Raw genomic sequence first — 15,045 nt, forward strand, 5'->3', positions numbered from 1 at the left:
AACTTCTTGCCATAGGTCATAGTGCGCACGCATGTTCAGTTGAGGAAAAGAAAACTTGTTTTTCAGATATGTTGTTCAATAATCTTTGAATCGAATTTGAAGTAAGTCTTACTCTGCTTGAGCTCCCATATTTTTGGTATCAGAGCCCCATTCAGGTCCGAAGTCTATAAACTACAGACAAAGTCTAAAGCCAGCCAGGAAGCCTTCGAAAAGAATTTGTTATACAATTTCTAATTAGATAAAAGCTGCTTTAGTCAATCTCTAGTCTAGTTTATATTTAATTCATGGCCAATTTCTTAAGATCATTCTCCAATATAGATAGAAAAACTGTTTCTGAAGTCAATTCTTGGTCCATTGAAAGTGATATTATTGAGCATGAGAAAGTAGAGGATCCTGAAAATTGGAACCCCCTGTCTTAAGTTCAAAATAAATTCATCCGGTTCCATCTCTGTTCAGTTTATCAAGAAAAAATTGGCTTAAGGAAGTTGAATTAAAGATTAAGATTTTTGGTCTGTCTGTACAGATAGTTGGTTTGAGTTTATTTTCTGATGATGAAATCAAAAAAATCAAAAAATATGTACAAGAGAAAAAGTTTTCTTATTTTCATTTTGGAGGAATAAGGATAGGACTAGCCCCACTATTTCACCATGGACTTAATACTTCTTGTATATCTGAAGTTTTTGACACCCGACACAAGAACTATGACCATGCTCGTATCGGAACCATATTAGGAAATCTGTCTTCAGGTTGTCAGTATGGTACCATTTATCCAGACTATTCTATCAGTCTATCAGATGTCCACCTAAAAGACTGTTGGAAATTATTAGTCGGTGTCCAAGGTTTAGAAATGGTTGAAGATAGTGAATATCTTTCTGTGTTAGTTCAAACCTCTTTCCAACTCACGAATACTGTACATCCAAAGTTAAAGCAACCAATGTTAAAAGAATGTGTAGCCATAGGAGTCAGTAATGCTCAAGTTGAAGGTGTTCCCTATGACAAAGAAGCCCTTCCTAGTGACTGGTATATTCAGTACAAATCTTTGGCATCAACAGAGACTCCACGAAACAAAACAAGAAGAATGTTTGTAAGCGATGGTCGTGTTCAAATATTGCTTGATAGATCATCAATACCTAAGCCAATCTTTATGCCACAAAAGCATGTTTTACCAGCCATTCTAGAATTTGAGCAACCATCGACTAGCGGTCGCAAATCTTTTTCACTAAATGTATATAGCCATCCATCCACAAAAACCATTGTATCTATTCCATCATACCAGTTGTACATTCCTGAATAAAATGCATTCCTTGCTATTAATAAGATGTTCAGAACATATGTATCTAATTTATCTCATGTAGAAAAATTTCAGTATGCAAATCATAGATATGTCAAAGGTGGAAAATGGCCACCAAAAACCAAGTTTTGTACTTCTTCTTCTCAATCCAAACAACCACCCACTAGAGCTGATTGTGCACCATTACTTGAACATAATTCCCAAAATCCTAATGATCTTGATCAGATCTATCAAATCAGAAACTATCTGACTACCTGGTGTGCATGTGCTGAAGATGTCCTTGATGATTTGGGTCAGCAATCAAATTTGATAAATGCTAATCTTAGGCTACTCTATGAAGAACAAGAGTCTAAGAAAGTTGCCAAAGAAAAATGAAAAAGAAGAAAACAAAAGAAAAAAGCTCAAGAAATTCCAAAGTTCACCTTTGATATGAGCACTCCCAACTATTGGGATAAAGAAGCAGAGGATGAAGATATAGAAGAAGCGTTTACTGCCACTAGTGCAGAAGAGTCAACTTCAAAACTCTCTGGTAAGTTGACTAGTGTAAAAAAGGAGGCTTATAAAGTTGATAAATAATTTTCTTCAAAGAATGAAATTATGACTCTAGACCAGGCAGCCTCTAAATTTCCTTCTTTTATCTTGCCCTCTATAAACAACCAAATTAAAGCTCATTTCTTGAAAGAAGTCCCAAAATACCTGTGCATCGAAGAAGATTTATATGCGGCAAATACCAGTGGGTATATTCTTGATTTAGATAATTCATCCAATCTCGAAGAATCAATCAGGATATGGATTAGTGCTCTGTATCAAATGCAGGTCACCACAAAATTAGATAATTTTTATATCATGGTCCTCGCAGAGAAAAGAATGGCCGGAATTATATATGATTGGTGGATAGGACCCTCAAATGAAGAAGGAAGAGCAGTCATGGAAGAAGGACTGGCCACTCTAGAACTCTTATTGAAAACTCAATTTGTACCTGAGCTAGTAGACGAGAAAAAATAGCTCCTTACAGACTTAAGCCGTATGGAATTAAAAGATTTAAAATATCTTGATCAATTTGGTAAAGATTTCATGGCAAAGATCTTTAAGGCAAATCGTTCCAATGACATTGCTCAAAAAATTGCATTTTTGTCTAAGCTTACAGGTAATTTGGGAGATCTAATCATGAAAGATCTCGATGTCCAGAACAAATGAATAGATAAAATCTATTGGTTTGATCTTCTTTTTAGATGTACAGAAAAGGTTAAATATCTATACTAGCAGAAGAAAACACATGATATTACTCCTAGTTTAGAGGTCTGCAAAACAATGCTACCCTGGACACCCTTTAAAAAGAAGAAGAAATCAAAGAGATATGGCAAATTCAGACCCAAAAGAGTCTCCAACCCTCGGAAGCCTTTTAGAAAATTTAAATTTCTGAAAAAGAGAAAGAATCCAAGAAACAACCACTGTTATTTCATCTATAAGCAAGAAGGCCACTTTGCACGCAAATGTCTTAATAATTCCTCTTCCAAATTAAAAGCTTGTGTTGAAATTGAGGAATTTCAAGATGATTGGTCTTTAGTTGCTTTAGAAGATGAAGTTTCTGATGTATATATTCTAACAAAAGCTTCAGAAGATGAAGATATTAGTCATCCTACTGTACAAAAGATGAATATTTGTAATTATTGTTCTGATAGTGATATTTCTGAAGAATTGCACTATTGTGATCAAATAGATTCAAGTAAAACTGAAGAAACTACAGATGTTTCTAGAGATGAGTCTGATGCTAAATCAGTTGTTGAAAGATTAACACAAACAGGTAAGCAGCCAATCCAAAAATTGCCTGAACTCAATTCTTTTTGTCCATATAAAAAGAATACTGTTGCCTCTACCAGTTTCACAGTCCCAACACTTAATAGAGTAGAAGAGAATGCTCTATTAAAAAATATTATCAAAACCAATAGTCTGATCTATATTCCAGTCCAAGTCCAAGTTCGCAATGAATGGATAAATGTAGATGCATTCATTGACACCAGAGGATCTAATAATTTGGCTCGACCCTCTTTATTTAAATCTCTTTGGAAGCCACTCCAAAACATTCTAGCATGTGAAACCGTTGGTGGATCTATTTAGTTAACACATTATGTAGATAATATTCCTTTGAAAGTTGGGGGGAGTGTTTTTAAAATTTCTGCTATCCAACATTTTGATCCATCTGCAAGTTTAATGCTTGGCATGCCTTTTATCAATTCTGTGCTCCCAGTTACTATCAGTGAAGATAAGCTGATAATCAATTTTTAAAAAAAATCTATTGCTATGCCTTGACTATCTATAGCAAATTCTGAGGCAAGAAATGAGAATAGCCAAAACAAAGTCAGCACACGCAAGCCTCTTAAAGACTCCAACAATTGGCAAGAATTTTTGCAACTATATGAGAAACGAGCAGAGTCAAAACAAAAGGCCTGCATTGACCTCAAATGGTCAGTAGAGCATATTGATATGCATAAAAGATTGCTGGAAAGTTGTTCAAATAATCCTCATCAATTTTGGACAGTCGAGAGTCCAAAACAAGAGATAGTGACTCTACATGATAATGGAGTCAAAGGAAAATTAATCCCATGCACCCATGTAGATGAACAAGAAATCAAGAGACAAATAAGTGAGCTGCTTAGTATGAATCTTATTGAACCAAGCATGTCTCATTACTCTTGTTCAGCGTTTCTGGTTAGAAATCATTTAGAAATAGATAGAGGTAAGCCCAGAATGGTAATCAATTATAAACCTCTGAATGCCATAACTCAAGGCTTTCATTACCCTTTACCAAGACCGGAAACTATCATGCAGAAAATCCAAAACAGTAAAGTATTCAGTAAGTTCGATATGAAATCTGGAAACTACCAAATACAGATCTAAGAAGAGGATAGACACAAAACTGCCTTCACATGCCCTGCAAGTTTTTATCAGTGGAAGGTGGTTCCATTTGGCCTAAAAAATGCCCCTGCATTCTTTCAGAGACAAATGGATTTTATTTTTGGGAAGTATGATTTTATTGTGACATATGTTGATGATATTCTTGTACATAGTCCCGATCTTGAAACACATTTCAAGAATTTAGAAATTTTTTTGACTGAAGTTCAAAAGCATGGTATAGTCCTTTCTGAGAAGAAAATGGTTTTATTTCAAGATAGTATAAATTTCTTGGGGATTAATGTTGTTAATGGGCAAACTCAAATGCAGGCCCATATTCTTAAAAAAATCTCTCAGTTTCCAGATGAATTAAAAGACACTAAAACTATTCAAATATTTTTATGTGTCTTGAATTATGTGCACAAATATATTCCCAGATTGTCAGAAAAGACAGCTTTGATTAGAAAACATCTCCGAGAAGGATGGTCAGCAGAAGCCACTGCAGCAGTTAAAGAACTCAAATTAGAATGTCAGCAGCTTCCAAAGCTTCAACCACCAGGTGATGGCCTTCTGATTTTACAAACGGATGCTTTTGATAATTTTTGGGTATTTGTTCTTTTTGAGAGAAGGAAGAATGAAGATGGAAAGGAAGAAGAAATACTTTGTGCATATGCATCAAGTGAATTCTCTCCTAGTCAAAAGAATTATTATATTGCTGAAAAAGAAACTTTAGTAATATTTAATGGGATACAAAAGTTTGAATTATATCCGGCACCTGTGAAGTTTCTTATAAGGACTGACTCTATGAACTTCAAATATTTCTTATCTACCGAAATTTCAAGGCAACTTGCTAGAGGAAGATTACTCTCATGGCAGATTTGGTTTCAACAATTTGACTTTGATGTTGAATGGATACCTGGTAACTCTAATTTTTTAGCAGATTCTCTAACTATAGATATGAATAAAGCTCTTATCACAAGTCCAGGAAGCTTTTTTATAATACCAGGAAAAGGACCCCAAGACGATAATTTCGGCACTTTTGTCGATAGATTCGGAATCCTTCAAAATCATGCAAATCATTTGAAGGAAGAAATCAAGAAAGTTGTAGGTCTGTGATTAAGGAGAAATCAATGGATTCGAAGTTGTCAAGCATGGCAGTCTAAAAATGTTGGCATATCTTTAGGACTAGATGCTGATTTGGTGAAAATCTATCCTTTGCCCAACATGCAGGTGAAGATCTATTTTCAAAGCCTATCTAATATGTGGTCTTCTCAATTCACTGAAAATATGATTTGGATCTTAAAAATATTAAATTATTATCAGTTGATTGGAGGAGTGGATTTTACATTAAGTATATATACAGGAGCCCAAATGCTGGATTTAGAAGGCATTCCAATCAAATCAGACTTAGAAAAATATCTTTTGTCATTAAGGATTCCTGATATTTTTGAAGAACTAGAAGCATCTTTTTTACAAAGAAATGATGAAAACTATGCCCCTAATGATACTTTCCCTCAATATGAAATTTTTTAAAATTTTGCAGATTGGGAGATCAAGGGAGGATTTTGCAGAAAAAATCCATCTACTAGGACATCTCAGTGCATCCAAAGAACTCTACAATACCTAAGTACTTTCTCATCTCCTTGGGACTATCAGAGTTTACGACTCAGAGAAGATCTTTTCCCAAATCCGTTTTCACAGGCTTTATGTCATGAGGTTACAAGAGAAATTAAGACCAATAATAATATCGAAAGGATTAAACAACTGGCTCTTTGGTTTAAAGATTTTGGGATGTTGAAGCTAATCGAGAAACGGCAGGTGTTGCAACAATTGGATGAACTTCAAGGCGAACCAAAAGTTTTACGCTTTATGATTAATCAAATAGCATTAATTACAATCAGTATTATTTCAGGAAACTGGAATAATAATGTCGTTCATCTTATCAGTTTATTGCTATAAAACAAAATTTGTACTTCAATGATCTTCGAACTAGGATGGCAGTCAAAAGCATTAATAAATGAAAACTGTAGATTATGGGTGCAACATGCAATTGAAACTTCAACTAATATGTTCCAGATATTCAAGTGGGAGCTTCTAGACGGCATTGAGTTGGCAGTTTGGCCTTCTCCATCATTCCAGAAAGTTTTTAAAGATTCCTTTCTAGACATTGATATTAGTCCTTTATCATTTCTAAACAAGTGGGAAAAACAAGAGGTGATGTTTACCCCACAACAACCAAATCTTCACAAAATAAAAGTAAATCAGAATCAAGGACAAACATCAAAAGCATCTCCAGATAACAACGAAACAATACCAGCAGATGCTAAAGGAAAAAGTAAAGTTGAGGAATCTACTTTTCAGGCCTTTCAGGACAGCTATCCAGACGCACAGGATCTGCATGATTTCAGTTGGGACAAAGAATATTCAAAGTTGATGGAATATAACTATCTCATGAGTCTTGAGAAGAAAGCATTCGAACGACAATTGTCCTCTGATGATAATGATGATGATTACGATTCTGACCGAAGTCCGAAAGGATACTGGTAGAATCTTTGTACAAAAGAATCTAGACTTAGCTAGCAATGTGATAATGTGATCACATGTTGTAGCTAATGTAATTATTGTACTGGAAAGGTTGAGTAGACACCATCGGTGAAATGAATACCAACAGGACCCTCAATTATTTCCCCTTTATGTCATGTCTTAGATAGGTTTAGATTCCCTAAGGAGGTTATAAAAGAAAGATCAATGGAAATAAGCCTACAAGGTTGGACAGAGTGCTTCTTGATCTTGATCTCGTATTGTAATTTTTCAAGCTCTGTATTTTTTCTCTTTGAATTAATATCGAAACCTACTGGACCACCTATCTGAGGACAGTTTCTGTCATCCGAAAGAACCTGGAACTGTAAGGCGAAGGCGTTTAAAGACCTAAAGAGAGAGGTCATAGTGCGTGCGCATGTTCGGTTGAGGAAAAGAAAACTTATTTTTCGGATCTGCTATTCAATAATCTTCGAATCGAATTTGAAGTATGTCTTACTCTGCTTGATCTTCCATATTTTTGTTATCTCAAAGAGCTTGGAGAGAAGCCTCCCAAGCTCACTATAATTTTGACATCGTAAAAGGCTAGGAAGGTCAGTATTACGAAAAAGATTATGAAATCGAGATCTAATGTAGTTGTACGTAGGGCACTCTAAGAGGAAGTGGTTTTCATCCTCGATGTCCCTATTCTCACAGAGATGGCAGATCCTTTCCATCCATGGTGTTTTAGGAACTGCCCAACGACCTGTTTCACTATGGAGCTCATGAGAGTTCGTTCTAATCTTTTCTATATTAATTTTCTTCTTTGAGCTAGTTAAAATAGAGAGATACTTTTGATCTTCTAGGGTGGGGTTGATGACCTTCTTATAATAACTTAATTTTCTTTTAGCCACTAAATCTTTCTCACACCACATTTTTTCTTTGAACTTAGAAGTAACAATGTTTTTAATGTTATTAATGTTTTGCAATGCATCATCCTCGTTGATCTCCCAATAGTTTAACCAGGCCCTCGTGTCTCTATACCACCCCCATTTGAGCCTTAGGTGGTTTTGGGTAGAATTTAAAGCTAGCTTAGGGAGTCTATGATCTCCTATGTTATTGAGTTTGTGCTTGTACAACAGAAGCGTAATCATAGCTAGGCTCTCGATAGGGGAAAGACCCACTTCTATAAAGAGAATAAGATAGGGTGTATTGCTTTTAATTTTCAGGTTATACGTTATAAAACGCTTCTAGATTTGTTCAATCTTTCTCCAGGATTCTCTAGAGATGCTGCAACCCCAAACCTCACATCCATATAAAATAACAAGAGTGACTAAAGTTTCAAAGAGAAACTTCTTTTTATCCCACATTACGAGGTTTGCCGTTTTACAATTATTTTCAAGGTCAAAATAAGCTTTCCATCCCCCATTAATCCTTTTCTCAATGCTATATTCCAGTTGAACTTGTGATGAATATCAATTCCTAGGTACCTGTAAGAATACACTTCCTCCAAGTTATTATTGTCATACAAAAAATTAGCGTAAGTGTCCTTGTTGGATTTGATAATCATAACTTTTGTTTTGTCAGTGTTAATAGTCATACCCATGGTAGAGTAGAAATCCTTAAGAAGCCTACGTTGCTTATAAAGATCAGATGGGCACCTTGCAAGAAGGACAATATCGTCAGCATAGAGAAGAAGGATGACGACTATCCCAGCTAAGATCGTGCCAGCACATCCTACTTCCTCTAAATAATCTTCGAGCTTGTCGATGTAGATGCCAAATAGGGTAGGGGAGAGGGGGCAACCTTGTTTAACTCCGATATTACACTTAATATCTTTCGACCACCCTTCATTGCTCTTTATCTTGGCAATTACATTCTCGTATAACCTTATAGTGGCAGCTCTCAACTCGAAAGGGACCTTTAGCTCTTCTAATCTATTCCAAAGATTGTTTCTAGGAACTGTATCGAAAGCCTTTCTAAAGTCCACAAAGCAACAAAAGAGATTGGATTCATTACAACATTCCTCCACAATGATCCGAAGCGTAATGAGGTGGTCTGTTGTTGAGTGACGTCTTCTGAAACCTGCTTGGCCTTTAGCCCGCTTACCTTCACTTTCAAGCCGGATGCTCAACTTCTTTTCCAAAATACTACAATATAACTTGGCTAAGAGAGGGTTGATCATAATTGTCCGATAATTAGAGGGGTTATTTGTATCCCCACTTTTAAAAATAGGGATAATGAGGCTCTCAGTCCATGGTTTAGGGAACCCTTGCTTGACTGCTTGATTGAAAAGCTTGTGGATGTGGGGGATGAGGACAGGACCTCCAATTTTTAAGATTTCCAAATGGTAACCTTCAATGTCGTTAGCTTTCCCATTAGCCAGGCGATTAACCTCAAACTCAATGTCTTCTAAAGAGAAAAATTCTTTCATTGTGAGCAAGGTTTCAAAGTTATCCATGACATTTGGAGATTCATAAAACTTTTTAAGATAGGAATTCCAATCGTGTAGAGCAATTTTATTATTATATTTAGTTTTCCTAGTCAGAATCTACCTCCAAAATTTCTTAGGAGCTACCTTAGAGAGGTGTAAGAGATTCTCTTGTCTTTTACGAATGTACTGCCTCTTTTTCCTTTTGAAATAAATTTATTTTATTTGAAATAAATTTTAACTAATAATTTAACATTTTAGAAATTAAAAATAATTATAAAAAACGAAAATTTAGATAATAAATTGTCCACTGGGTTAATGCGAAATGATGTAATCCCACTAAACTTAAAAATAAAAATAAAAATTGATAATAAATATTTTAAATAATTTATTTTTTAAAACCATAATAAATAAATATATTTATTTTTATTATTAAATAAAAAAAAATTATAATAATTTTTTTGCGGCTTGTGATGATGATGATGGTTAACATCCACTGAGACCAAACTTTGGTCTATCGGACCTAAAGAAACAAATTATTTAGTTTGATTTAAAATTTTATTCCTATGCTCAAAAAGCTTGGAGAGAAGCCTCCCAAGCTCACTATAATTTTGACATCGTAAAAGGCTAGGAAGATCAGTATTGTGACAGAGATTATGAAACTGAGATCTAATGTGGTTGTACGTGGGGTACTCTAAGAGGAAGTGGTTTTCATCCTCGATGTTCCTATTCTCACAGAGATGGTAGATCCTTTCCATCCATGGTGTTTTAGGAACTACCCAACGACCAGTTTCACTATGGAGCTCATGAGAGTTTGTTCTAATCTTCGCTATATTAATTTTCTTCTTTGAGCTAGTTAAAATAGAGAGATACTTTTGATCTTCTAGGGTGGGGTTGATGACCTTCTTATAATAACTCAATTTTCTTTTAGCTGCTAAATCTTTTTCACACCACATTTTTTTCTTTGAACTTAGAAGTAACAATATTTTTAATGTTTTGCAATGCATCATTCTCGCTGATCTCCCAATGGTTTAACCAGGCCCTCGTGTCTTTATACCACCCCCACTTGAGCCTTAAGTGGTTTTGGCTAGAATTTAGAGCTAGCTTAGGAAGTCTATGATCTACTATGTTATTGAGTTTGTGCTTGTACAACAGAAGCCTAGTCATAGCTAGGCTCTTGATAGAGGAAAGACCTACTTCTATAAGGAGAATAGGATAGGGTGTATTGCTTTTAATTTTCAGGTTATATGCTATAAAACGCTTCTGGATTTGCTCAATCTTTCTCCAGGATTCTCTAGAGATGCTGCAACCCCAGACCTCACATCCATATAAGATAACAGGAGTGACTAAATTTTTTATCCCACATTACGAGGTTTGTCGTTTTACAATTATTTTCAAGACCAAAATAAGCTTTCCACCCCCCATTAATCCTTTTCTCAATGCTATAGTTCTAGTTGAGCTTGTGATGAATATTAATTACTAGGTACTTGTAAGAATACACTTCCTCCAAGTTATTATTGTCATACATAAAACTAGTGTAAGTGTCCTTCTTGGATTTGATAATCATAACTTTTGTTTTGTTAGTGTTAACAGTCATACCCATGGTAGAGCAAAATTATTAAGAAGCCTAAGTTGCTTATCAAGATCAAATGGGCACCTTGCGAGAAGAACAATATCGTCAGCATAGAGAAGAAGGATGATGACTATCCCAGCTAAGATCGTGCCAACACATCTTGCTTCCTCTAAATAACCTTCAAGCTTGTCGATGTAAATGCCAAATAGGGTAGGGGAGAGGGGGAAAACTTGTTTAACTCTGATATTAGATTTAATATCTTTCGACCACCCCTCATTGCTTTTTAGCTTGGAAATTTCATTCTTGTATAACCTTATAGCGGCAGCTCTCAACTCGAAAGGAACCTTTATCTCTTCTAATCTATTCCAAAGGTTGTTTCTAGGAACTGTATCGAAAGCCTTTCTAAAGTCCACAAAGCAACAGAAGAGATTGGATTTATCATTATGACATTCCTCCACATTGATCCTAAGCGTAACGAGGTGGTCTGTTGTTGAGTGATGCCTTCTAAAACCCACTTGGCCTTTAGCCCACTTACCTTCACTTTCAAGCCACATGCTTAACTTCTTTTCCAAAATAATACCATATAACTTGGCTAAGAGAGGGCTGATCATAGTTTTCCGATAATTAGAGGGGTTATTTGTATCCCCACTTTTAAAAATAGGGATAATGAGGCTCTCAATCCATGGTTTAGGGAACCCTTGCTTGACTGCTTCATTGAAAAGCTTGTGGATGTGGGGGATGAGGACAGGACTTCCAATTTTTAATATTTCTGCCTGGTAACCTTCAATGTCCTTAGCTTTCCCATTCGTTAGGCGATTAATCCCAAAATCAATGTCTTCTAATGAGAAAAATTCTTTCATTGTGAGCAGGGTTTCAAAGTTATCCATGACATTTGGAGATTCATAAAGCTTTTTAAGATAGGAATTCTAATCGTGTAAAGCAATTTTATTATTATCTTTAGTTTTCTTAGTCAGAATCTGCCTCCAAAATTTCTTAGGAGCTACCTTAGAGAGGTGTAAGAGATTCTCTTATCTTTTACGAATGTACTGCCTCTTTTTCCTTTTAGTTAGCGCTTTGTATATTTTTATCTTGTCCATTTTAAGAGATTCATCAACAACTTCCTTAATTTCTCTCCTCGCACTTTTACAATCTTTGTCATACCATGGGTTGGTTTTACTACTTCTTTTATTATTTGAAACTTCAATTTAGAACTTGTTAATAGAATATGAGAGGGTTGTAGTAAAATTACGATAGAGGTCTTCTATGTTGACTATCCTAGATAAACTAAGCAAATTAGTTTTTAATTCATTTAGAAAGAGATTGTTTTTATTTCTATCAAATAATAAGTTCTTTTGGCTATAAGGATTATTTTATGTGGGATCTCTATGCATGACAAAATTTAAAGTTATAAGTAAAGGCCTATGATCAGATTCAGGCTCGTGGTCATTTACGATGTCAAAATTTATTATTTTGTTGTATAAAGAGAGATCGGAAATAACATAGTCTACCATGCTGCTACCAAGCCCATGGATGCAGGTGATATAGCTAGAATTGGGCCACTTCTTTAGACCGTTGCAAATTATGAGATCCTGAGCACTATAGAGCTTGACTAGCTCCGACCCAAACAGATTCTCCCCGAGGTCTTCAGAGCTCCTTTTGTACCTATTAGCCAGAGTAGGGTCTTCATCTAACCAAAAAAGATTAGGGTTGGAATGATTGCTTAGAATAATAGCTTGGTTGCTTGAAGTTCGAGCATTAAAGTCACCTATTAAAATGATATTACACTGAATTCAAAAAAATGTGTGAGATTGTCGAGGCAAAAGAAATTGAGTGAAAAATGTAAGCATGAAGTGAAAGCGAGCTATAGACGTCAAATGTGGACATCGTCCACTCTCTATTTCTAGAAGACTCGAGACTCGGAAGTGGTGCATATCGTGTTGAGAGGCCGAAGTTGATTGATGTATTTGATTTTCTTATTTTTGGGAGAGTTAAGTAAATATTATTCAGAAATTTTTCCTTTCCGTAAATTATAATTTTTTATTTTTTAGAAATCAGTTACAATATAGTTTGAAAATTATAAAATTTATAATTTATTTATACATTCAAAAATATATTTTAAATAATAATAAATTGTATTTTTTTCTTTTCAAAATTATATTATTACTTTTGAATTACTATTATTATTATTATCTAATTTTAAGGTTACGGTCAAGTTAAACACCAAATTGGTGTATGAGATCTTTTTGTTTGTGGCAATGTACTCAGACTCATCATTACCATTTTAAAAACCACATAAAATAATTCATTGGTAATTCAAATTATGAATTTATTTCCTTACATTTAAAAAAAAAAGTGTTCATAATCAATTAGAAGTAGTGTTACCTAAACATTATGAATAAGAAAGCTATTATTCTTTCTCAACATATATGTGCCTTGTAAAAATCACTCTGCTTTCTAGGATTGGCTACAACGAAGCAACTTGCTCAAGATTGGTGGTCTTGTCATGGCAAGTGATTTCAATGCTACTCTCTTGGTACAGGAGTCTTGGGTTTTACATAACAGAATGGATCCTCTTCCTAATAGACTAAATAATCTCTTTGCAGATCATCATTTGGTGGACATATGCCCTAGTCTACTTTCCCCAACCTAGAATAATTAAAGAACGAGTAAAGATCATACTGGGAAGCGACTGAACCGTTTCTTCGTGCACGAAAATCTAGTGGAAATCCTCAACAATTTGAAGTCTAGTGTACATAGGACATATTTATCTAATCACCTTCCCATCATACTACAGTGGAGGATGGAGAATATATGTTGGGGAATACCCTTCAAATTTAACAAGGTATGTTTGGAAGACAAAGATTATAATGATCTAGTTACTACTACATGGACTAAGACCAATCGACATCTAGATGTCTCTATGATGAGGGCCCTAACTTATAAGCTAAATATCATCAAAATCCGATCTACAACATAGGAGAGAAAGAAAAAACAACAGTTGATCTTGGAACTATAGAAGATCAGCAGTGACATCTCTTGTTTTGGCAGAGCCATGGAATTGAAAATTTCGACTCCCGAGGATTTGGCATATCTTAAATCTTTGGAAGACCGAAAGAATGAAATACTTAACATACCGAAAGCTACTCGGAGGCTCAAACGTAGAGCGAAATGGTTATGAGAGGGAGATTGTAACACTAAATTTTTCCATCATTATGCAAATCACCCAAAGCAATATAATGTAATTTTGCACATAGAATCCAATGATGGAGAGACAAAATACACTACTCCTCAGATACAAGAAGAGGCAGTCAAATATTTTGAACATTTTTATAAGGTCAGAGAGGATGTGGATTATAGGGACCAATTATGGGCTTTAGATATTTATCCAAACATGTTTGATGAAAATACAAATGTTGATCTCTACTGCCTTGTTAATCTAGAGGAAATATTACAAGTTCTTAAATAATTCGCCAAAGACAAATGCCCGGGACCAGACGGATGGAGTGTGAAATTTTTTCTTCATTCTTTTCGAGTTGATGAGACAATGTCTATTGGATATTATGGAAGATTCTAGGACTTGAGGAATGATGATTGGTGCTATAAATTCAACCTTTTTAGCACTAATTCCAATGTCCTCTTCCCCATAAAACTTCCAGGATTTCAAACCTATCTCCCTATGCAACATCCTCTACAAGTTAATAATATCAAAAGTGATCGTGAGGCGCATCACCAAGGTACTATCTATTCATATCTCCCGAGAATAGTTTGGGTTTTTAAACAACTGCCAGATTCACGATGCAATTGCATCGGCAAAAGTATCTGTCCATTCTATTCATACCAAAAAGGAGGAATTGGTGATGAAAATCGATACGTAAGGCCTATGATTGCGTGGAATGGTCATACATAAGACTCATTCTCTACAAGATAGGCCTTCAGTCACATAATGTGGAGTGGATAATGACTTGTATAACATCAGTTTGTTTTGCAGTTCTGATCAATGGTTTTCCGACCACCTTTGTCGTGCGGGTAGAGGTCTTCAACACGGGTGATCTCTCTCCCCTTTATTATTTATTCTTGTTATGGATGGTCTTAGTATGAGAATTAGAGAGGCTCAGTCACGTGGTCTCTTCAAGGGTTTACACATATCTAGACATGTGAGCATCACTCAATTGTTTTTTGTTGATGATATTCTAACCTTTGCTATCATATCTAGATCTTAGTGGCCTGCTTTACATTATATTTTTCTTTGATATGGCATGACCTCTAAGCTCCTAACAAATGGTAACAAATCAATACTCTATTACTTTTTTGGAGACAAGTTGGATATAAATTTCATTGTAT

Source organism: Pinus tabuliformis, chromosome 2_2 (genome assembly GCF_031772625.1).
Source record: "Pinus tabuliformis cultivar Carrire ecotype Pingquan chromosome 2_2, CPIR1, whole genome shotgun sequence".
NCBI lineage: Eukaryota > Viridiplantae > Streptophyta > Pinopsida > Pinales > Pinaceae > Pinus > Pinus tabuliformis.